Here is a 24,808-nt window from a genome sequence, read left to right as displayed (position 1 = left end):
ATCTCAAATGTATAGCAAATTGTATATTTCATTTTTTTTTATAATTATATTACTGATTAATTTTGTTGATAATATTGAAAAGGCAAATGTCTTGTTTTAATATTTTGATGAATAATAAATGTAGGAACAATATTTACTGTCATGATAATTGATTCTATGAAGCAATGTATACTATATAATATTATACTCTACTGTAGATAATACATTTAGTTACAGAATATTTTTTGATGGAATAATTCATGAGTATATTTTTTTGTCATGATCAAAAAAATACATTATTTATTTGAACTTGTTATCAAATCGTATTTAGTTTAAAAATGATTGGAAAAAACACTTGAAAAGTCAGAGGGTGATTTGGGTTTGAAGTTAGCTTTAACTTTTGAAAATATATATACCAAACTCAGCCATAATGTTAAAAAAATTATGAAAATGAAGAATTCGTATTTGCAATAATAATTGCACGTTAATTTCATTTAAATTAATTCATCTCCACTAAGTTTCAAAAAAAATTCATTGATTCGACCTTAGCAATAGAGGTTAGGTTTCAAACATTTAAATATTTTTGATTAGGTAAAGAAGTTTACTGCATCGGTCGGAGCTTATTATACTCAATATTTTTAATCGTTTTTAATATATTTAATATGAACAAATTGAAAAATTGATAAGATTTAATTTTCCCGTCAACAATCCTAATGTGTAGGTAGGTATATTTTACTAATTTGATCACGACCAACTCCGATGTGTCCGTATTGATAAAATAATATATAATTTTTATCGCATACCATAAGTTCCTATACTATCTGCGTGATTCACTGTATTTATTTTCGAATTATTATATTGATGGGTTGAAGAACGTTGTCGGTCGCTTAAGTTGCGTGTGGGGCTGAAACTCGGCCGCACTATAGTGCCGGAATGACGCACTTTGAAAACAATATGGTAGAGGGTGAAATATTGTAATAACAGTTTATAAAAATACTTCTGAACGGTGTACAAACAGAATGTCTCAAAGAGCAGTGTGATGACATAATAATGCTGTTTATATATATATTAGACTGAATTGAACACACACATACCATGTTTGAAGGATAATATTATTCGAGTGAAAAAGGTTCATTATTTCAATGGACGAGTTGGTTCTCAAGTCCGAACTATACCGAATTGAATCCCACGGGTAGTCTTTAAATATATCGATAGAATACAAATTGGTTCCGATAAACTTAAATGTTAATAATAAAACTACCCAGGTATGTTAAAATTAACTATAGTTTAAAAATGATTTTGTATTCAACCACGACGACAATTTTGTCATAACAGTTGTTAATAATATGGGCTTTTTTAATTATATGTTTCACATTGAATACATTATTGAATTTAAAAAAAAAAAATTAGGGTGGGTGGAATAAAATTATAAATAAGTTTTCCGTCTAACGATCTGTGACAACATTTACTAGGTAGTTCGTTCTGAAGTAGATGAACTTTCTGCAAACATTATTTTAGTAAAATCACAGTTATCAGATCATAATAATATTACTATTTTCATGTATCAGAAATGGTTCAAGCAGCCAGAATTAGATAGGCCATTTTTGGTGTAACAGAAAATTTTATATAATATGGCCTATAGATGAAAAAAGCCGCAACATTCTCTGAAAATTACAAGTACCTATTTACGGTTCGTTTTCGTAATTACAATAGAAATGTAAAAATCGATTTTTTTTAAATACTAGTTTATCGTAAAATTTCATGTTTTTCCGTAATTTAAATTCTAAGGGGAGTGATGATAGTATAGATTTTACAATGATGTGTTATATTAAATATGTTTTTGGAATGAGTACAGATATTTTTATTTAAATAAACGTAGATATAGCGTTTATAATACAACCATTTTCCATATAATATGAATTTTTTTAAATATATTGATTCTTTGAGCTATTTATAGATACTCACACGAATTAATTAAATTGTTTTTTTTCTATTAAAATATTTTGTTTTGTCAAAAAAATTGAAAATTTAATACAAGGTTCCAAAAATAATTTGTTCATTAACCATTTAAAAAATATCGTAAACACACGGTCACAATATTTTTTTATAAGAGTTTAAAGTTGGAATTTAATATTCTTTATAGTGTGGTACCTATTACCAATAGATAACTGGTGAAGTGATAACACGCGATTTTATTATTTTTTCGCTAGTTCAGGTTTAGTTGGTCAATGAATTATTGTGTTATGATTTTTTATTATTAAAATAATTACCGGTCACCTTGTTTAATTTGTAAAATTAATGTTAAATGTTATAAAAATACCTATATAAATGTTATTACTTATTATTTAGGTGTAATCGGGAATTTATTATTGTTTATATTCTCTAGTAAGTAGTAATTATTATTTGTTTATGAATTGTTGTTGAATGGTTAGTATCATTTGTAAATGTATTAATTATTTAAATCACTAGGCATTCGAAGCCATTCATTTTTTTTTTTAATTCATAACAAATATATCATCTGTATATATTAATATTAATAACAATTGTGACAATATATGACAATATAATATTATTATATCCAGGCCTATTGAGAATAATTACAGTATTCGTTTTACAATTATCATAAATTGTATATTACTTAAAAATCTGATAAAACCGTAACATATTATACATATATTATAAGATCAATTGTATCGACAGTTCTTATATTTTATTATTATATATATTATTATATCCACGTCCTAAAATTTAATCATAAATCAACAAACCTGATTCGTCGTCTGTGGTTGTGTAACATCTTGTCAAACAATTTTTTCTTTTATACTCAGTGTTACTTTCGGTGTATACTGGATAAATATCCTTCAAATATTAGTAAATTATTGCCTTTTTGGCTTTTGAAAAATTCTAGCATTTTTTTAATTAAATAAAAAGTGTTAGTTAAATAATTTGATTTAAGACTGTTAAATGCTCACGACACGCACTGTAGGTAATGATATAAAATGACATACTATATTTCCTTTATCAAAATAGCGAATAATACTAGATTAGATAAAGTGTGATTAGATTACTACTTCTAATCGCAATAGTTATTATATTATATATTGTCGGGGATATTTTGACCGGGATATTTTGTCGTTGAACCGTTATTAGTATATACAAATAAAAAAACGGGTACTGAATGTAAAAACACTGCATTTATGTCTAGACTCAAATGATCATTTTTGAAACGATAATTCCATAAACATTGACACGTTAGGTACATCAGCCGGTGTGATGCCAAATATTTTGAACTTTTTAACTCAATGTGTAAAAAATAAAATTGAAACCCACTTTTTTCTTTTTTTATACAATTTTTATATACTTAAAAACCAAACAAAATATTTATTTATGCATTCGAAAAACTAACAACTTCCTGTTTGCACAAAAAAATTGACATTTTAACGGTGCTTCCATAATAATATGTTAACATGATTTATCCTATTTTAATATGACCCTGGATCATAGATATTTCATCAATCCAATCAGTGTGCCATGTGCATCCGCTTGTGTACTTTCAAATTGCTACTTACAGAGAACGACTTGTCGCATACATCGCACGCATACGGTTTTTCGCCAGTGTGTGTGCGTCGATGTCTTGTGAAATGGCTACTTTGGTTGAACGACTTGTCGCATATATCGCACGCATACGGTATTTCGCCAGTGTGTGTGCGTCGATGTGCCGTCAAATTTCCGCTTACAGAGAACGACTTGTCGCATACATCGCACGCGTGCGGTTTTTCACCAGTGTGTATTCGCTCGTGTCCCGCCAAATTGCTACTTTCACTGAATAACTTGTCACAAACATCGCACGTGTATGGTTTCTTCTCCATTTGTCCTGTGTTGTCAGTCTACTTTTATTAGTAAATAATTTATTTAACATGTAATTGTTTTCCACGTAGATATTTTGCTACTATGCTGTTCTGTTTACTATTGATTAGAAATTATTGACTTCACCATATTTTTAAGCCAGTACTTGTTGTATCTATTACTTTTTAAACTTAAAATAGAGTATACTAAGATTGATAATGTAACACATCAAATTATGATGATATTATGCTCGTGTAGCAGTGTAGGTTTCGTAGTTACTGTGATGTGATTCATGCTCATACATTATACTATCCAGGCGTTATTCCATAAAACGATGGAAAAGGCCCCATTTCCCAAATACGAAGAAAGCCCACTGGAAAATTTAATGTTTTTGACAAAATTTGTCAGTCACGAAAATTTGGAAATTATTTTGAGTTAGAAATTCATATAACATTTTCATTTTATATTTAATATTTTAAAATTTAATAAAATAAGTTTTTCTACCTTTCATAAAAAAAGTTTTCAGGAAAGTCATGTTAATATTTCATGAGCGCCTGAAATTAAATTTTTTTATTCCAGGTGAATCCAGATTAAAGGTGATCCAGGTGTTGATAAATTAAATAAATATTTCTCATGAAATAATTTTCTTATTCTGTTATAATTATATGGTTGCAATTTTCCACAAAAAATATATTTTAATTTTTTCTATAGGTACTACTTGGCATAATTTATAAAAATGTTTATTTAAATTCTCAATTTTCATTTTTTTTATTATAAATTTCAATAAATGTTTTTGCTGTGTCATACAGCATAAAAATGTACCTAATACAAGTTTCCTCATTAGTTTTATAAATGCTGTTAAAAAATATTAAAGATAGGTACATAGGCAGGATTTAATTTTATAAGCATTCAAAGTTAAAGTTATGACAACATTTATCTAAATCACGAAAATTTGCAAATTATTTTTTAGTTAAAAATGTATAACATTTTCAATTTTTTTAGCTAAGAATTGAAAATGTAAAACAGTTTTTCTTATGAGTAGCTTAATAGGTACCGTTAATACTGTACCCATAATAACTAAAAAAATATTAGCACAGTTTTTTCCTTTATTGATTTTTAATCAAGTAAGTATGGTAATTGAAATGAAAGTCTGAACTTTGAAAACTTCTAGAATTTGTGTTAAAAAGGAAAATAATAAAAATTTATCTCAGTAATTATGAGTAGGTGGGTACCTTAGCTAGCTTTAATATAAAATATTAATGAGAGAGATTTGATATCACACTCAAGCGGTATAACCACTTGAATCCATAAAAACGTCGGCGTAAACAGTCCCAAAATTTCTATTTTTAACTTTTCTCCTAAACTATGATAGCTAAAAAGTTGGTTGATTACTCATTAAACAGGGATTATCAAATAGATACTAAATGTGGAATTACAATTTTCTTTAAAAATTATTTAATTTTTCACAGATAAAAAAAAAGAGTTATTTTTCGCTAGATTTTCATTTAACGAAGTAGATTTCCGAAACTGGAAAACGGATTTTGTTGTTTGGGGTCTTGTTAGATTCATTGGCTAGGAGAAGCGCAGTGAAGATTTTCAGAACTTTATCTCCGATCGTTAATTCACTAAAAAGCTGTAAAGCTGAAAAACATTAAAAAAAATGCCCAATAAAATTTGTTTTAATTTTGTTTAATGTTCTGTATTGAATTAACTATTAAAGATAAAGTTTTGAAAATCTTCACTGCACTTCTCCTAACCAATGTGAATTTAACAAGACCCCAAACAACGAAATCCGCTCTCCGGTTTCGGAGATCTCTCTCACAAAATGAAAATGATTTTTTGTGGGACTGTTCACACCGACATTTTTCTGGATTCTAATTGTTAAACCGCTTTGGTGTGATATCAGTTAATAAATTTCTAAAAATTAAAAATCTAGAAAGGTTACATATGCCGATCCTTGACTTGGCAAGCGTTTTTATAGAAATTTCAAGTAATTTTTGGACTACATCATATATTTTTAACGAAAAAAGATCGTCCACTTATTATGATATTTATTCAATTATTTACACAATGATATTATATATTTGCACATATTCGATTTTCCATTTTAATTCTAGGATATATATATAATATAGTCATGGTGTTGTTGTTTCTGGTTTCTTTTTTTATATGATTACATTGTCGTTTGTCGATTTTGTTTTTTTTATGTTGTAGACAATAACTTATAATACACTCACTATTTTTTTCGAACAAACCCAAAACTGTTTCTGAAATTCATTCGGAGGACACGTCATAGCGCTCTATTTTCGGAAACTGAATTAGCGTTTTTCGGGCTAAAAGTCTAAGATACCTCATAGGGAAGCGTCATCCGTGCGTGTTTCATTGCTTTGTATTTTCACGAAATATATCAAAATTCTTTTTTATTAAGAAAAATTAAATGTCTTCATGGTTGTTGCACAAAATCTTAGATGTTCTAGAAACTGTTTTTATTTGTGTTTTTATTACATCATGTACGAAAAAAAAACAGAAATTTCTCGTATTTTTTGATATTTGTAATACGTAGGTACATTTTATTTACTCGCAATATTTACTCTTCAAAATATATTCAATCAATGTCACTATACCCTCTGAATTTGTACGCTTAAATTTCGTATTCTTGTTCAAGAACGTCGACTGCCTAATTTACATTTGATTGATTATATACATAATACACTTTTGTTTACATTAAGTAACATACTAACAATCATATTCAATAATTTTGTGTTATGTTGTCACATATTTTATATTAATTAAAGTTGTATATTATGATGGATATGATTGCACATTTAGTATGTAGTTCAGTGTGTTTTTTTTTTTGTAAATCAAATGTATCAGACTGTTACGCTTTTCACGCAGTTAGTCACAAGATAAGTCGTTTAAAATTTAAATCAAAATGTATTACTATTGTAGTATTATAATTAAACATAGAGATTAAAATGCCGGAAAATGTTGTGGAAAATAGGATGTTTTCAAGATCCCCAGAAAATGTGGAAAAATTAGAAAATTTTAAAACAACACATTTTTTTTTAAATGTATTGGAAAATTAGAAAAAGATTATTTATGCTTTAAAGTTTAAATAGTTTTAAAGTATAAGAAAAATCAAATCATAACTATGAAATATACGAAACGTTATTTTTAATAAAAACCATTTTTAGTAATAAACTTACTGTTATATAATATGAGTATGCATATTATGACCTACAAAATTCGGATTTCTCTAAGAGCTACCATAAAAAAAAATGGGATTTCTGAGTACTTATATGTATCTACTATTATGTACTAATATTCCTAGTAAAATAACCTAACATATCCGTTATCTACTATTTACTAACAGTACTATCAATATAGATATCTGCTCTAAAAATATCGTTGTTATGTTTTTTTTTTAAAACTTTTAGATTTAAATAGATGGAGAAATGTTTGTTCGATAAATCTCCCAAGTTTTGCGGAAAAATTTCAGTTTTTCCCAGAAATGTTGATCCATAATAATAATTATTATTATATCTACTTATAGTTGTAGGTTACTTACAAGAGTATATTATAGGTACCTATCCATTTTCCACTTCTTTTTTGTCACATACATATATGGTTATTGGTTAGCGGAGTAGTACCTATATTGTCATATTATGTTTATGAGCTTATAATCACGAGACCATAAAATCAGTAAACTTAAATTTTAGTATATAAATTGGAATACACTATCGGGGAAACAGTTATTATTGCTTAAATAATAATTAATCTTTAGATTGTACACATAATATTATAATTATGTAGGTAATTAGTAGGGATACCTATTACCTATGTACAACTTGAATCCTTTTATATTTAGTAAGTAATTATATTTCTTTTTTCCTTGTGGTGAACCGTTTGCACAATAATTACCCCAGGTAATTACTTTATGAATATAAACAATATTGAACAATCATATTATGATAGTGCATAACAGAGTAAAGTGAAATATAAAATTTAAGTGTACCTACAATAAGTCATAACTCATAAAAATGTATACATTATACATTTTATGTATTTTTAGATTTTTTGATGGTTTATTTTTGCCCGAAATCTGAAAAATTAGTTTCAACGCGTAGATAGTTTTATATTGGTCGTATATGTGAATCATCGTTTTGTGAAATATTGTCAGTTTGTGTACACTTCTTATTAAACATACTATTTTATGTCAAATCATCAAGTGAATACGAAGAGTTTTATTTGGATGAAATAAAATGGGTAAACATTATTGCCCATAAAATGTTTTGGGGCTCGTAAATCATAATCAAACTTTATTTTCACAATATGTATTCATTTCATGCGTTATTTAATATTTTAATAAAATACGTGCAGTCGGTGAAAAATTCAATGATAGTTTTTCGAAGTTATGTGTTATTATTATACGGATGTTGCATCGACATTAGTAATCCTACGCAACAGCACAGTTATTTCCGTATCCATCCATTATATTATTGTTACACAGGTGATATTCTATTTTTAATTAAATGATTTTATTTTGGATGGGATCGAATCTAAGTCCAGAAACTATATTCGATGAATCATCACTATTAAAATTTCGTGATTTGAAGAATAATTCATCAAGATTAATAGTATTAAGATACCTACAAATTCATCATAACCGAACTTAAAATGTATACATAATATCAATTCACTTAAAGTATTATGAGTGTAGAAGTCCCTTGGTTAATTTCTTTTAATATTTCAAAATTAAAAATAATAATTTATGGTATTTATTACCAGTAAATATCATAAAAGTTATAAAATATAACAATTATAAAAAGATAATTAAGCTTGAATAAAAGTCTTTGTCAAAATAATGATAATACATTTATTTTTGTTCCATAGTACTAAATTCAACCCCCCCCCCCCCAACCCACCATCATAACATTTTGTTAAAACAGCTACTGGCAATAATATTTATTAGTAGTTAGTACTATACATTCTCACTACCTATCTGATGCCATTAATAAATTAAGAATTCCTATATTGATAAGTGAATAAATGTTTGGTAATTCACAATATAGTTATGAATTACGATAGTGGAAAAAAAAAAGTTGAGCTACTCAGGATGCAAAACAACTATCTATTTAAGATATTTATTATTTTTATTATCTACGGGCTAGTGGGCTACAGAGTCAGATCCAGACAAAAATATAAAACTCTAAAAATGCAATTTTAAACCAACGTAGGAAATATAATGAAAAAAAGGTGGGTAAGTGGATATCACTCTACTGAACAGTATAGGTTACAAGTGGGTCACTGTAATGGATGGTGTTAAATTTGAATTCAATGATATAATATCATTGTATAAGAAAAACGATTCTGAGCGAAAACAGTCAGTCAGCCTATGATATTACCAAGTATAAGTACAGTTATTCGTTTTTGAATGACAATAAAATAACAAAACCGATACATGAGAAATCGAGTGAATATCAAATGTTGTAAAAATATGAATTTCAAATGCTCATAAAAATTCTATTTGACTTTCTTGTAGACATTTTTCTTTGATAAAGGTAGACAAACTTATGGATAATCTTGTATTATATTTTCAAATCTTAGATTTAAAAAGAAAAATTTTTATGAATTTTCAACTCAAAATAATTTGCTATTTTTTGTGATTTTTCAGTATTTTGTCAAGATTTGAACTTTAAATGCTTATAAAAAAAAATTGTGACTATGTATTTTTAATTTTAATCATCTGTCTTTGAAACAATATACTAGGAGCCTTCTATTAAATTTTCACGCTTTTTTACCCAACGAATAAAATTTTATTGATATTTATAGAAAAAAAACTAAAAAAAATGGAAACTGAAAATGTCCGTAAACAGGTGATGACAGACACAAAAAAAAATTAAAAAAAAAAAACACACATCATTGTAAAATTAATACATTCATCGTTCCACTCAGACTCTAAAAATCACAATGTTGATGCTTGATACGAAAAATGAAATCAACTCACGAAACGTGTACTTACATTTTAATTAGTCATTTGTTTTACGTGGAAAGCGATCAGGAAATAGTTTGTGCCAGTACGTTATAAAATATAATTCCATCGTGAGTAAACAATAAATTGCGACCATATTTTAAAGGTCCAACTAAAGGTCGTACAAATTCAACGGAGTGTTACCATTGTTTTTAATAATGGTCATTACGACTTATGTTCTATCATACTTCCGGACTTCGTGCCATAATATCATAATATTATAAATTAAATATAATTCATACGTATATCTATTTTTTTTTACAGTGATTAAAACACCTGTTGATTTTTAACGAGCTTTACTTAAAAGAATATTATTAACGATATAATTCTCGATGTATGATAGGTACGCTTTTACAGTTCAATTCAATCATTCAATGAACTGCATGATGCGCAACTATAACGACGTAATACTTGGGACATATAATTGTTAATAGCTAGAAATGCCAAGGAATTTCGGAAAATGGGTTGTAATTTAAAAATTAAATTTTTCTATTTAAATTCAACCTATGTTGTGTACATTAATTGTTCATCGGTATTATAAAAATTAGAATTTATATTATTTGAATTTAGAAATATATTTTTTAGTTTGACTTTATTTATATTAAATAATCTTTATAAACATAAACTCAATACCTATCTAGTCATCATTACTCATTATGACATTAGATGCGCAATTTTAGTAGGTAGCCGATGTTTAGTCGTTTAGATATAAGACAGTCTAAGTATTACCCTTTCATAAAAATAAAATATAATATATACAGAAAAACAATAGTTAAAAGGTTTTTATGAGTGGCCCGAAATGTCTTCTAAATTTCTTATTTTCTTACTAACATCAACATGTATTTATAGGTACGCGTAACTGTAGACGGATTTCTGAGTTGATATAATAATTATTACTTTAGTTACGTCACACGTATGGATATAATGATCATAATACAACAATCGCCGGTATATCGATACAACATAAGAAATTATTTGACGTTAATTGCGGCTTATTAATAATTCTTTTTGTCCTTTGAGCGTAGATACCATCCCTTTTGATCACAGTGCGTCACACTCCACCATAATAATTTTAATCTTTATTCCGTAACAACATTGCACCACAAAATGTATTTGTCATTTATCCATTATTGACAATTAAAGCGGATACTTTTGTGTTCCCGGCATGCTTTAATGTTATGTTCATAAATATTTTAAGCTTTAAGACTGATGATGATTGTGGAGAAACTGCGAAATCTTATTACCCCTGCGGTGCAGCCACTCAGACTACAGGTTTTAATAACCTCGCGAAGAGACTTTGCTCGCAGTATATAGGTGTATAACATTATACAATATAATATTATGGTACTATAATATTGGTAGGTAGGTACTACATAATAATATTTTATGATAAACTTTCAGACGACTACACGCGATTCGGAAAATTATTTCAATAAACAAATACGATAGATATACCTACACTTGATGCTCTTTAACCGAGCAACGTCAAATACATTCTGTTTTGGAATATATTTCTCCGTTTGATATTCCGCCGATTCCCATCGGCAAGGGATGTTTTTGAATTGTAATGCGTAACACGCCGGACGCGAAACTCCCGGGGTCTGGAAATTATTTGCATAATGTAATCTCTCTGAGCGAAGTAAAATGAGTACAGTGTATACAGTGTCACAAAAATATACGTTCGAATAGAGAAGGAAGAAAAATGTATAACACTTTTACCCCACGCGTACACACTATATAATATAACGTTTTCGATTCTATTAATTTAACAAGATAATAATATTTTGAACCGTTTTAAGTTTTACTAAAGATTTAAAATAATTTATGTCAGACATTAAAATAATATTATCACTGAGTGTACATAGCTGTCATAACATGTTACTCACTGCCACAGTATAGGTAGTAGGTACTTAAAAGCACAATTTTTTCAAAATGTCTAATTTCAATTGTTTCTAAAATACCATGTATTTATTTTATTTTTTCACCTTTACTAATTTATTAGTCAAACTTATTTTAATTTTCAACGTATTAATTCTAAAAAGTAAAAACATTATACATAAACTTAGTAAGGTATTTTTTTTATGAATTTGTACGTAAAAGAAATGTTATTTTACGTTTATTCAGTTGGCGAGATTCATGCACCTCAGAGTTAGATATTTTTATGAGATATGCTTATGTATTTTTCATTTGTAAATTACAATATTTGATAATTATTACAATAATTTTTAAATACCAGAAATAATAAGTTTGATATTGTTCTTAGGCGTAACTTGGGCTCTTTTCACGTGGGGGAAAAAATAATTTTTGCAAATCTCTACACAATTTCATAATCTTATTTAAATTTAAACATTTTTTTTTATATATACTTTAAGTTTTTTACCAAACAATAATAAAATTACTACTTTTTTTTAAACCATAATTAATATTTATAATTATATAAAAATTACAAAGAAACATTATAGAAAATAACTTTTTTTATACATAAGAATATTGTATATTGATAAAATAATGATAATAATAGTATCAATAAACATAAATTTGAAGCCAAACTTATTTTAGTTGCAATCGTCTGCTTCGAATTGTTGATTGTGCATCGAATTGGTCAATAATTATTTCAAAATTTGTTTTATATATGTAATAAAGCTAAACCCTTTAGCCTTTCTTGTCTAATACTATTTTGAGTATAAGTTTTAAGAAGGCGTAAAGATGCAAATTAACGCTCTGATGAAACCAAACTCATAAGAATTGATAAAAAAAAAGTTTGAATAGTTTATATACATTTTCAAATAAACTTGAAAGATCTTGAAGCATAAAATAATTAAGACAGTCTTCAAAGTTATCAAATATTTGTTTCAGAAAACACATTTTACCAAACAACTTTAAGTCTACCTGTAACTCATTCATTTCTATGTTATAAGTGTTAGAAACTTCTAAAATATCTTCATATTTGCAATTTTGTAAAGTTGAAACATGTTGCACAGCATTTAATATATTTGAATTATTTTCAGAACATTTAGTTTCTATGTCAGTAATTATAATATCAAGGACAGTGAAGTATTTATTTTTAAAAATTTTGATAAATTGTCTGTATTGAAAGCTTCACCTCCATCTAATCTAGCAATATATATTATAGACGTCATTATAGGCCACAGAACAGCCTGCAATTAACCAATAGTCGAGTATAGTTCAGTTGGTGGGACATTGCCCCCACCAATTTTTGGTCGCGGAGGCAGTTGCCCCTATTCGCCCCCGCCAAGTTACGTCTAGGATATTGGTGGACTGAAAGTAACGAATAATTGGATTATAACGATATTAATAACCTCAAATTGTACCTACTTTCAATAACTGTTTATCATGAACTATTATAATTATGTAACTACTACCACTGTAGCACTCGATTTCCGCTCCCTAGTCCCTACCAAGTATAATAATATAACCTAACCGATAGTATATGTAGATACTCTTTCAAATTACATTAAGTGTCGAAATAATGAACTATTTGTAGGTAATACGAATGTTTTTTATCTAAAAAATTTTTTAATGATTTGTTAAATTTTATATTTTTTTCTATCTCTAAGTGGTTAATTTTTATGAGGGTTGACTTTGAAAATCAAATGGCATTATGACAATCTATACTTTTTTCAAACAGTACTTAAAAATATTTGTTTGATAGATTTTCTAGTGATTACTAATTACTAAAAAACTAAAATATATAATATTATATGGTATCAATTTATTTTATAGTTACTGTAACACGTGTTTATAATATAGGATTGAATGTATTTATTGGTTTGTTTTGTAGGACAATCGTGAACAAACAACGTTTTGATTCGACAACTCAAAATAAAAATATAAATTTGGAAAATTTGGGCCGACTGAGGAAAATACAAACGGCTTGGAAGTTCATCCGTCTAGAAGTCGAGGAGAAGAATTCATATCTACAGAAATATATTCGACCTAAATACCTAACCACGTAACCAAGATACAGTTTATAGACAAAATCTCGGCAAGACGCACAAATGTTCAAGTCATTATCTGAGGCACAACTTGTACGTAAAATAACATCCAGGGCTAAAAATATATGACGTTATTCTGAAAAGACTATAAATTATTCCTATTTATTACTTATTAGTAATTAATATTCTGTATTCGGTTAATAATATATAATATAATATACTAATTTATTTATGTAATTCGTCTATATTAGTATATTACTGTCGCAACAAATATGTCAAATTCCCAGAATTTTATAAATATTTTTAAACTATAATTAAAATTCGAATAATAGAACAAATGGCAAGTTATAACCACCGCCGTCCTAAACAAAATTCCATAGAATATAATATTATTCATTGAGAAATAAAGATAAACCGCCGTCTATTCTTTCAGTATTTGCAATGCGTCTGAAATTAATGACAATAAGTCTGATGAGCAATACATGAGATGCTATTTATGTATTTCGGGTTTTATGTTTTACATTATAAATCTAAAATCTATGGACTATAAACAATCTCTAAGCCAATTTTAATTGCACATGCCGTATAATAATAATAAACATTATTTCGTATACACAAATACACAATACTCGTAAATATCTTTTCAATGTTGTTAATTAATAATAGTACGTGACACGAAAAGTGGCCGGTGACCCCACCACCCGCCCGGCAAGAATGGCCATGGGTTCTCTTGTGTGTGTATTATTTTGTGTACTTACATGACGATATATATATTTTTTTTAATTAGTTGTTTTAATTTTAATTTCTAAAATTATCTGTTATTTAAATATTTAGATAATTATCTAGATAAAATATTTTTATCTTTTATCTGTATCTTAGATAAAATGTAGTGTTGTTATCTTTATCTTAATCCATACGATTTTTTTGTTATCTGTTCCTAACACTGTATGTAACTACGACTAGACCACAGCTCAAATTATATTTAATGTATAGGTATAAAATATATAAGTACAGGAATTTGACGGTACGAATATTATTTTACTGTATTATAATTTAAATATTATATTTAAAATAACATTCTCATATTGTTTCAGATGGACCAGCAGAATCTATCGTAAAAATGTCAATAAAACATAATACCGATATTATATCAGTGTTCGCAGTTCACTATCTCCATCGTAAATCAGGCACTGAACCAATCGGTCAAGGTTATGCACCCAATATACATTGCGTGGATACGAGATACAACTAGACCTACATTTCAATATTTCAGGTGATACTCAAATTCTTATTAGTCTAAAAGCCCAAAATTATTTTCATCCCTGCAAGCTACTTTAAAATGTTTTCAAATTAGAACGCTACTTACAAATTGTTAATTTTTCCATAAGTATTTATATTTATATAGTTTTTAGTACCTAAATGTTTCACTATTAAATTTATTTCCCGATATTATAAATACATATAGATACTAATACAACAATGTATTGAATAACAAATAAATTTAAAAACAAACACATCATGTAGTAATGTATATATATATATTATATGTATATATATATCTATTTCAAAAAAATTATAGATTTGTTTTTGTAAAGTAGTTACTACCACCACAAGATCTCGCCTCTTACAGACTCATAAGTCTTCTCCCAACCTTTTCAAAATTTTTTGAGAAAATTCTTTTAAAAAGACTCATTCATTTTGCTTCTTCAAAAAACATAATTCCACACACACAATTCGGATTCAGATCAAAACATTCTACTTTGCACCAATTACACAGAACAGTCGATATCATATCCAGCTCCCTGGAAAAAAAACATTTCTGTACAGCAGTATTCATTGACATCTCCCAAGCCTTTGATCGGGTTTGGCATGACGGACTAATGTACAAACTTAAAAAGTTCTTACCCGCCCCTCTTTTCCTCTTGATAAAATCATATCTATCAAATCGTTTCTTTACAGTTCGCCTAAATAACACCTACTCAACCCGTTACACTATTAGAGCTGGAGTCCTACAAGGAAGCGACATCGCTCCATTCCTTTACTCGATTTTCACTCATGACATACCCAAGACATTTTATACATCTTTAGGCACATACGCTGATGATACGCTAATAACCGCCTCTCACGAAAGCCACGTCACAGGCTCACAGCCAGCGAAATGATTCAAAACCATTTAAATATGATCAGCTTGTGGGCAAACAGATGGAAAATTAAAATAAATGAAACTAAATCTGTTCAAGTAACTTTTTCACTACGTAATCTCGATTCTCCACCTGTCACGTTAAACAATATAACAATTCCTAAGGCAAACGAAGTCAAATACCTTGGACTAACTCTCGACAAACGCTTAACCTGGAGCCCACACATTAAACTGAAACGCAAAACTGTTAACTCTAGACTCCATATCCTTAGACCACTCCTAAAATCCAAACTTTCCCTTTCCAATAAACTAACAATATACAAATCAATAATTCGACCAGCTTGGACATATGGTATCCAGTTATGGGGCTCTGCAAAGCCCTCTAACACCAACACTCTTCAAGATTTTCAATCTATCTGTCTACGATTAATAACATCTTCTCCTTGGTATTTCACAAACAAAAATCTTCACAAAGACCTTAAAATTCCTACACTTAATCAATTAGCAAAAGCACATTACTCTAAATTTCACTCCAACTTAAACTCTCACAGAAATCCATTAATAAAGCAACTTTCTTCCACCTCACTTCCTGGCAATGTACGTAGAAGACTCAAAAGGCAGTGGCCTAGAGACCTACTAAAATAAAAAAAATAAAAATATTAAAAAAAAACCACGACATCTAAAATGTTCTCGGTCGGGTGGTGCTGCTGAGTGCCTGCCCCTTAATGTTAAATTCTGTTATTCGTATTATATTAATTATCAAATTTGCCCATTGTACATAATATAGTATAGATTGTAAATTACCTAAATATATAAATAAAAAAAAAAAAAAAAAAAAAAGTAGTTACTTATCTAAAATTGATTTTTTAAGTTGTTCATATAAATCATTTAATAATTAATATAAATATGAATCAGTGAATTTAAATTTTGAATAACTTTAACAAAGTCGAAAAACGACGCTGATATTTTTCAGACCTTGCAGAAAATGCATTCCTCTGATGTAAAAAGTTATTCTAGGCCTCTCATTATTGAAACTGTGGTCACATATTTTATTGGGAGAAATTCGAGATAGAGCAGTGTGCCATAGAAATTTGAACTTTTTTTTGTATAAGCCCATCAAAATAATATAAAATATTATTACAATACATTTCCGATACCAACATAGTTATAACCTAAGGCAAAACTAATTATAAAATTAATACTGGGTTTAGGAAAATTATAATTTTGTATTTTAATATTTTAGTGTGAATAGTTTTCGTTTAATCTGCGCCGCTGTGGTGTTCCTTTTCTGGGCATTATTCAAAAGTACTTTTTATTCAGAATTACAGTGATGTATGAATGTTTATTGAAAGTGTGTTACAACTTTTAGGGGGTGCGTAGAATATCTGAAAATATTTCATTATAACCGTATTCTTGTCGAAAAATATATCGTTTATATAAGTTTGATGTTTCGTATATTTGTTAGATCCATATTTATTCCGAAAAATATTTCATCAGAACGATATTTCTGCCGAGGGATATGTATACCAAAACTAAAACAGCAGAACATATATAATTATACAAATATATTTTATCCAAAAACTATTTGGTTATTAGTATATTTAGGGTATTAATAACTAATAAGTAATAATATTGTATTAAATAATGCACTATAAAGAAAATACATTTTGGAACTTATACTAGTACATATAGGAACTGTGTGTTAAAAACTCATATAGAAGGAAAAATCAAAACACTGGAAGATACAAGGAATTTAAATAATATATTTTTAGAATAAAAAAAAAAGGGTAAGTGGATGTCGCTCAGCTGTACAGTCGGTTATAAGTGGGTCAATGTATAATGGATTGATTGTATTACACTTGAATTCAATGATATAATAGCATTGTATAAGAAAAACGATTCTGAGCGGAGACGATTTGACAGTCTCGATATTTTTATTTTTATATTGTTATTATTTATTATATCCTGTAAGTTAAATTAATATTATAATATTATAATTTTTTATTCGTTTCTATGGTGATAAGCAAAGTGTTAGAAATTAAAATACCATTTTTAGCGGTTTTTTGTAATTTGTTGGTGGTTTTTCCCGTGGCATTAAATAACTATTGAGAAAATCAAAAAATGACTTCTCTAAAGTACCAACTTGATCCAATTTGCTAAAAGATAAGATAATATATTATGGTGAAATCAAAGGCCCCCTTCTGGTAAAAATTTTGTATACAGGATAAAAAAAAATAAGCACCATTGTAAAACCACTAGCTTCCTCGCTCCGCTCAGAATCTAAAAACGTACAAATACTTCACTGTAAGTGAAAGAACTGTTTTAATTGTAAATTTTTGAATACAATATTTGAATGAAATAACAAAAATGGGTATGCTAAAAAATGTTTTTATACAATTCAAAATGGACCGAATCATGGTCATTACTATAAACATGCGAGGATACTGATTTCTGCATAAAATAATTATGACAGTGTTATGTTTATAAATACATTTACTTAGTATCTTAAAGTATGGCCTCTTCACATTCGAAAAAACAAACATAAATGATAAAATGTTTCGACAAAATATGAGCTATTAGCTAATGTTTTTTTATAAGCTATGTCTTGTTGCTTAAAAATAAAAAAAACGATCTATTTTATTAATAGTGATTTTATATAATGACAATTTTTATTTAATATTTGTTTAGATGTTTTTTTTTGTTTTATTTACACAAAAATCAATTTTGGTGACCATATTAAAAAAATTAAAAACAAAATATTACTATTTTAATATCAACCCTCGTACACAAAAGCCAAAGGCAATAATAAACTATCTCTTTAAAATAATATAATTTAAATCAATATATTATTTTGACTAAGGGGTCGTGGGCAATTATTCAATATTATGGCCACTTGTTATTCTATCGGTTTCCAAAATATAAAATAATAACATGATTGGAAAAATTATTTATTCATGAAAGTGAAACGACAAAAGGTCATATTATTCATGTTATTGTAAATTGGTTGATATTTTGTTCGCATTTAAAATCAAAAAACAAACAAACGTTTTAATAACAATAAATGAATTAGGTACATTTATTTCTTGAGTTTTATAAATGAACAAAACGCGTACACCGTTGGACGTTTTATACGGAATAATTGGATACAAGCGTAAAAAAATAATAATATATTAGTATATTACTACGGTTCAACTTATTAGTTATTGCATTGTATAAACTATAAATGATCAAAGTCCGGGTCCTAACTCAAGAACTTACACGTATAACTATAATTATGTACGGAAGGCCATGATATAATGGCAACAAACAAACCCATTAACTCATATTGTTGTTTTATTTTTCAGATAACAAAATTGGCCGTTTTCAGACGATTTGATGCGGGAGTCATTTATGCCACAAGATAAAAACGTCGACCAAAGGCATGTTTTTTTTATTCAGTAACCTGAATAAATTCCAAATATGATTTAATATTTAAAGGACCTTTACAACACATTTCTTGCACGAGTATCTGACGACCATGTGTTACACTCGGTGAACGCTCGATACGTATAATTATATGCACGTCCAAGGATCGTCCGCAATCGCCGAAAATTATTAATTATTGTTTAGTATTACAATATTAATGTACCTATAGGCTATAGGTAGAATGAAAACGTATGACGATGTACAATATTATAAAATATGCAGTGTTGTAAAAGATAATTTTTAAAACTATTCAAGTACTGCAGATACATACTTTAAAAGAGCATCTATAGATACTTTAAACTACTTTCAAATTGTATACATATAATTTTATTTTTTTTACCTATCAATTAAACCAAATTTTGTTGGCATTTCCATGTCTTACATCAATTATATAGAGCATTAATTTATATCGTATCATACTATTATTTGGGGTGATTATAAATTAATCACCTGTTTTCTTCGTTAAGGATTGAGGAGTATACTTAAGTCACACAAAAAAATATGAATACCTATTATTGTATACCTACACGCCTATACACGGTATATTCTGGAATTTTGAATTGAATAATTTATTATTTATATTGAATACGTTTCTGAAAATTATAACCCAAAAGTGTGAAACGATAGACATATTTATACAAATTGAACTTCTGTCGAATTCGTAATATTTAATCATGTAGGTTGGATATATATTTTCACTCAAACGCACACATCCATTTCTTATTATATTTTTTATTCTACGTGTTTGAATTTAAAATAAAAAACATATAAGCTAAAAAGAAGTATTTGAACATTTATATTTAATTTTTTATATAGATACTTTGATAAAGTACTTAAAATACGTATCTGAGCACTTAAAATAATTTTAATAATTTTAATCAAGTACATTAGATTACTGAAATATGTAATTCTACTGCAGTATACTAATAAGTAATTGTAATATATTATGACATGATTTCAGATTTAAATTATTTAGTCGTATGAAATTAAGTTTTGTGATTGGTGTAAATAATATGAACTGACTTCTCGACTATGTATTACGCTGATAATTTTAGTCTACACGAGTAAATAAAACAGTGTGTTAAAAATGTAAAATATTTACAGTGACGTCATGACAATATACGTTTTAATCATAATTTTGCATTAACTCAAATGGTTCAATCAAACTGTGTTTTTTTTTTTTTATTATTGTTTCGTCAATTAAATAACATATAAATAATTAAAATGTTCAATATTTTTGATTAATTAACCTCTATAAGCAAAGCTTGTGATGAGGTAAATGAGTTACAACATGTAGTTAATAGTTATATTATAATAATTACTTAAAAATAATAAATACAATTTAAATTATTTAATCATACTTATCACGATAATGATACTGCAGTATAAACAAAATTTGTACAAAATGACAAAAAGAAACATTACAAATTTAATATTAAAAACTTTTTTTTGTATTATAATTTATAAAGATAGCTTTGTGTTTTATTAACATTATTGTATATATATTTTTTAACAATCAACGACAGAGAGTTAAACATAGGGTTTGTACCCTCAAATTGACGACGAAAGCTTATAGTCGGTAAAAAAGAATTAACTCATTTTCCATTTAACTGAATTTTATTATGTCGTAATAACCACAATTGAGTGTACTTATCGTATAGTGTAGTTCAGTCACGTTTTTTAATGTTTACATTTTCGTTTGAACGTATCTGTAAGTACTCGTAAATATATAAATATTACATTCGAAAAATCAATATCAATGTTTCCACAAAAATCATTTTTATATATAGGTACCTAATTTTAAATTTTAGACAAAGCGATTATAAATACTACACTTATTGGTTTTACAATTGCGTAAAATGTTATTTTTTCAATTATACAAATTTTCAGTAAAAAGATTTGTAAAGTTAAAAATGGAACTTTGAAGTAGCTTTTTTCCAGATAATTTCTCTAAGCGTAAATAACGAGCACGACTTATGTAAAAACCACTTTCAACAATAATCGTTAAAAATCTATGGGAAAATGTCAAGCCCGATTTTAAGCAATCTCCATTCACAATAGTTAAAATTTTTTTTTTATATACAGAAAAACAAAGTATAATTTACATTTATTTTGAGTTTTTTTAAAAGAAAGATTTTTATTAATATTTTTGATATTAGGTTTGGTTAAGTGCAATAATTATAAATTATAATATTATATTATTCTCAACCATTTTCGTGGTTCATATTAAATACCTATGATGGTTGAAACTAAATATTTGCTGAGTGAAAGTTCAACATATTAGGTATTTGACGTTACCTACATTTAAATAGTAAAAAATGCTTATTTTCATAAGTCTTATTAAAATAGTACCTGTAATAATTATTTATGATAAAACACAATTTCAAATAATTGAATAACTGTTTAAAATAAAAGACATAATATATAATGGCGACTGCCGTGAAGTTGCTTTCGAACTCTGAGACAAAATTCATCTAAAATAGCGCCCTTCCATGGTCGTTATGTACAATACCCTTTCTGGGACTATAGCCTAAGCACGCATCTGCTTAATAATAATTTGGTTTATACAGAATTAACTGAAATGTCTGAAATGCTGGACGCTCTGTGAACACCGTAATCACTTGTTTGATACTATTAAAATAAATAATTCATAATACCATTTATGTATACTTCCCTATTAGATAGGTACGAGATACAACCTATACCTTTTATAATTCAATTCCCCTGTATAACCGTCTGGTGTTACAATTTAGATTGGCTTAGAGATTTATACATTCTCCAAATATCCCATGTATAATGACAATATTGTAACATAATATAATAATGTCTTATACATATATTTAATATATTCCAGATGTCGTTATATGCCTATTAAGGATTATTAGTTTAGGGCTCGTACTCAAACATAGTATTATTGTATACTAACCTATATTTTTTTTTAATGTAATTCTTAACATTTTAGATTTTTACATGGAAAATTACTGTACATTTATTTTAAATTTTTAATCAGTGCATTTAATTTATTTATATAACAGATCGGTCAATTATAATATACCTATATTGAAGTCAGTATTTATCTTATATCAATAGACAATATTACCTATCTACACCTATCTCAAGATAAATACGGACTTCAGTATATTAATCAGGGGCTGGAACCTTTTGAATTTATCGGTATCGATTCTGGTACTGGTTCTCCAAAAATAAAATTAGTTTTCCAGTTTGGTTCTTGTTTTTTGATAAAAACCGGTTCTAAATGATTTTGGTACCGATTCCAGATAATTTAGGCACCGGAAAGTATAATGGTTTTGAATACCTATCCGGAATTCGGATTTAATTAATAATATGGGAAATATTAGAAAACCCATATAATCATAGTTTTAACACAATACAGTAATACCTATAAATTATGATAAATAACATTTTTTTATTTTTGAACCTAAAGGAACCTATTTAATTTAAAAATTCCAGTTCAATTCTGGTACTTTATTTATTAAAATAAAGGTTTCGGTTCCGGTTCTGGTTCTTAATATTTTAAAGGTTCCGGTTCCAGAACCGGTTCTTTTAGGTTCGGTTCCAGTCCCTGAATTATTAATGTATTATTATTTACCAATATGTTTTATAAATAAATTAAATGCGCCGAACTCATCAAATATACACTAAAAAACGTTAAATAAAGTTTATATGCACGGAAAATGGAAAAAAAATCTTTAAATAAACGTATAGGTATATAATATTATGTTAAACACATACGACACTTTATTCATATTATATAGTCATTAATTCAACATTTACATTAAATAAATTCAAAAGGATTTAGGTAAGAAAAATATCCATATTTAACGAAAATTGAGCCAAAACCATCATCAATTTTGTGATACCAAAACATAGTCGTTTTGTGTCTCAAATAATCTTACCTAACAATCGTGTTGCTTTAGGTGTCATGTAAAACTTTAACTGACTAACATTTTCTTATAGCGTTACCTAGTGGAAAAAACTACTTCTCTCTTTAATTCACTTAACAAATGGGTTAAATATATTTTTAAGGAATGTAAGTGCATTTTAAATTCAGTAAATACAGGGCGAACATAATACATTTCATGTTACAACAATTTTCTGATTAAAAATGCTCTGACAAATGTACTTAAGTATTCCAATCACAACATCTTGCAATATTATAATATAAATATATTATTTATATAATATAATATCAAGTAGTTCCAGGTGGCATTATTCAGTTGATAAACTGATTATGTCATAACACGATATTTTGTAATTTTTTCGTTACTCGTTCGTAGTTTTTCTTATTAGTAAATTAATATAGGTAATGATTGTTTCATACTTTTAATTTAAGTACACTCAAATACATAGTTTAATTTATATTTAATAATGATTAATAGTAAATTATAAGTGTAATAATTATAATTTACATGACATAAAGTTTTTATTTTTTGTTTTTGTTATTGTTAGGTATGCTATTTAATTCTATTCAAATGGTTGATTTTTGTAAATGTTTGCATTTTGTGGTATTCTATGTTGTAAAGTTTAATAATATTTATTGTATAATATTATATGTATTATTTCCCACTTAGTAGGTACTTACACGAGTAACAGCTACCAGGGATCGAAACCGTTTAAAATTTTAACGGTTTCGGTTTTTGGTTTTTGAACACGGTTTTCAGACGAACATAGCTGCATAGTGGCGAACAAAATAACAATTGTGATATTTGTGTTTATTTTTGAATCAATAAGTAGAGTAAATAATATTATAAAATATATAAATAGAATAATATTCGAATTACCTATTAATATTTCGTAATACTCAGTAATAGCAACGGGAATCAAATAAAATATTTTCTTCGAATAAAAATGCTCATTTTAACTAGAATTATAAATAATACAGGTAATTAACTTTATGAAATTCGAAAAAAACCGATAATAGTTTTAAATTTAAATTGGTTTTAAGGACGGGTTTTCAATTCTATGATTTCGATTTTGGTTTTGTAAACGATTTTTTTTTTAAAAATAATATGTGTTCAAATATGAAAAAAACCGCTGTCTTAACCGGTTTCAATTCCTGGCCCCTACTACTTAAATGTACGTATCTCTAAATTTGGTTAGATATTATGTTAAATTATGCCTTCAATATCATATTTTAAATTATTAAGTATTACACCCAATTTGGTTGTATTGATCGTAATAAATTAGCTTACCTTTTTTTTTCGATAGTATAATGTAATGTATGTTAAGTTAAAATTTTGAATGCTATCTTAATTCAACAAATTTACGATTTTTAAACATACATAATTTAGTAATAGTTGTTTAAATGAATTTTGCTATTTGTTTAACCAATTTCATAAATGTATGTTCGATTAATCGTTTGTTCTTAAA

General features: G+C 27.2%; 1 long non-coding RNA gene across 1 annotated transcript in view; it reads left to right on the top strand.

The window, feature by feature from the left end:
- Positions 1-20,793, top strand: part of LOC132935130 (uncharacterized) — a 39,255-nt gene extending 18,462 nt beyond the window's left edge. Inside the window, exons 2-4 of the long non-coding RNA XR_009663173.1 lie at positions 13,659-13,905; positions 14,907-15,085; positions 19,297-20,793. This is a non-coding gene — a long non-coding RNA (uncharacterized LOC132935130). The remainder of the gene's footprint in view (positions 1-13,658; positions 13,906-14,906; positions 15,086-19,296) is intronic.
- The last annotated feature ends 4,015 nt before the right edge of the window (positions 20,794-24,808 follow it).

Source organism: Metopolophium dirhodum, chromosome 1 (assembly GCF_019925205.1).
Source record: "Metopolophium dirhodum isolate CAU chromosome 1, ASM1992520v1, whole genome shotgun sequence".
NCBI lineage: Eukaryota > Metazoa > Arthropoda > Insecta > Hemiptera > Aphididae > Metopolophium > Metopolophium dirhodum.
This window is presented reverse-complemented; position numbering and strand designations above follow the sequence as displayed.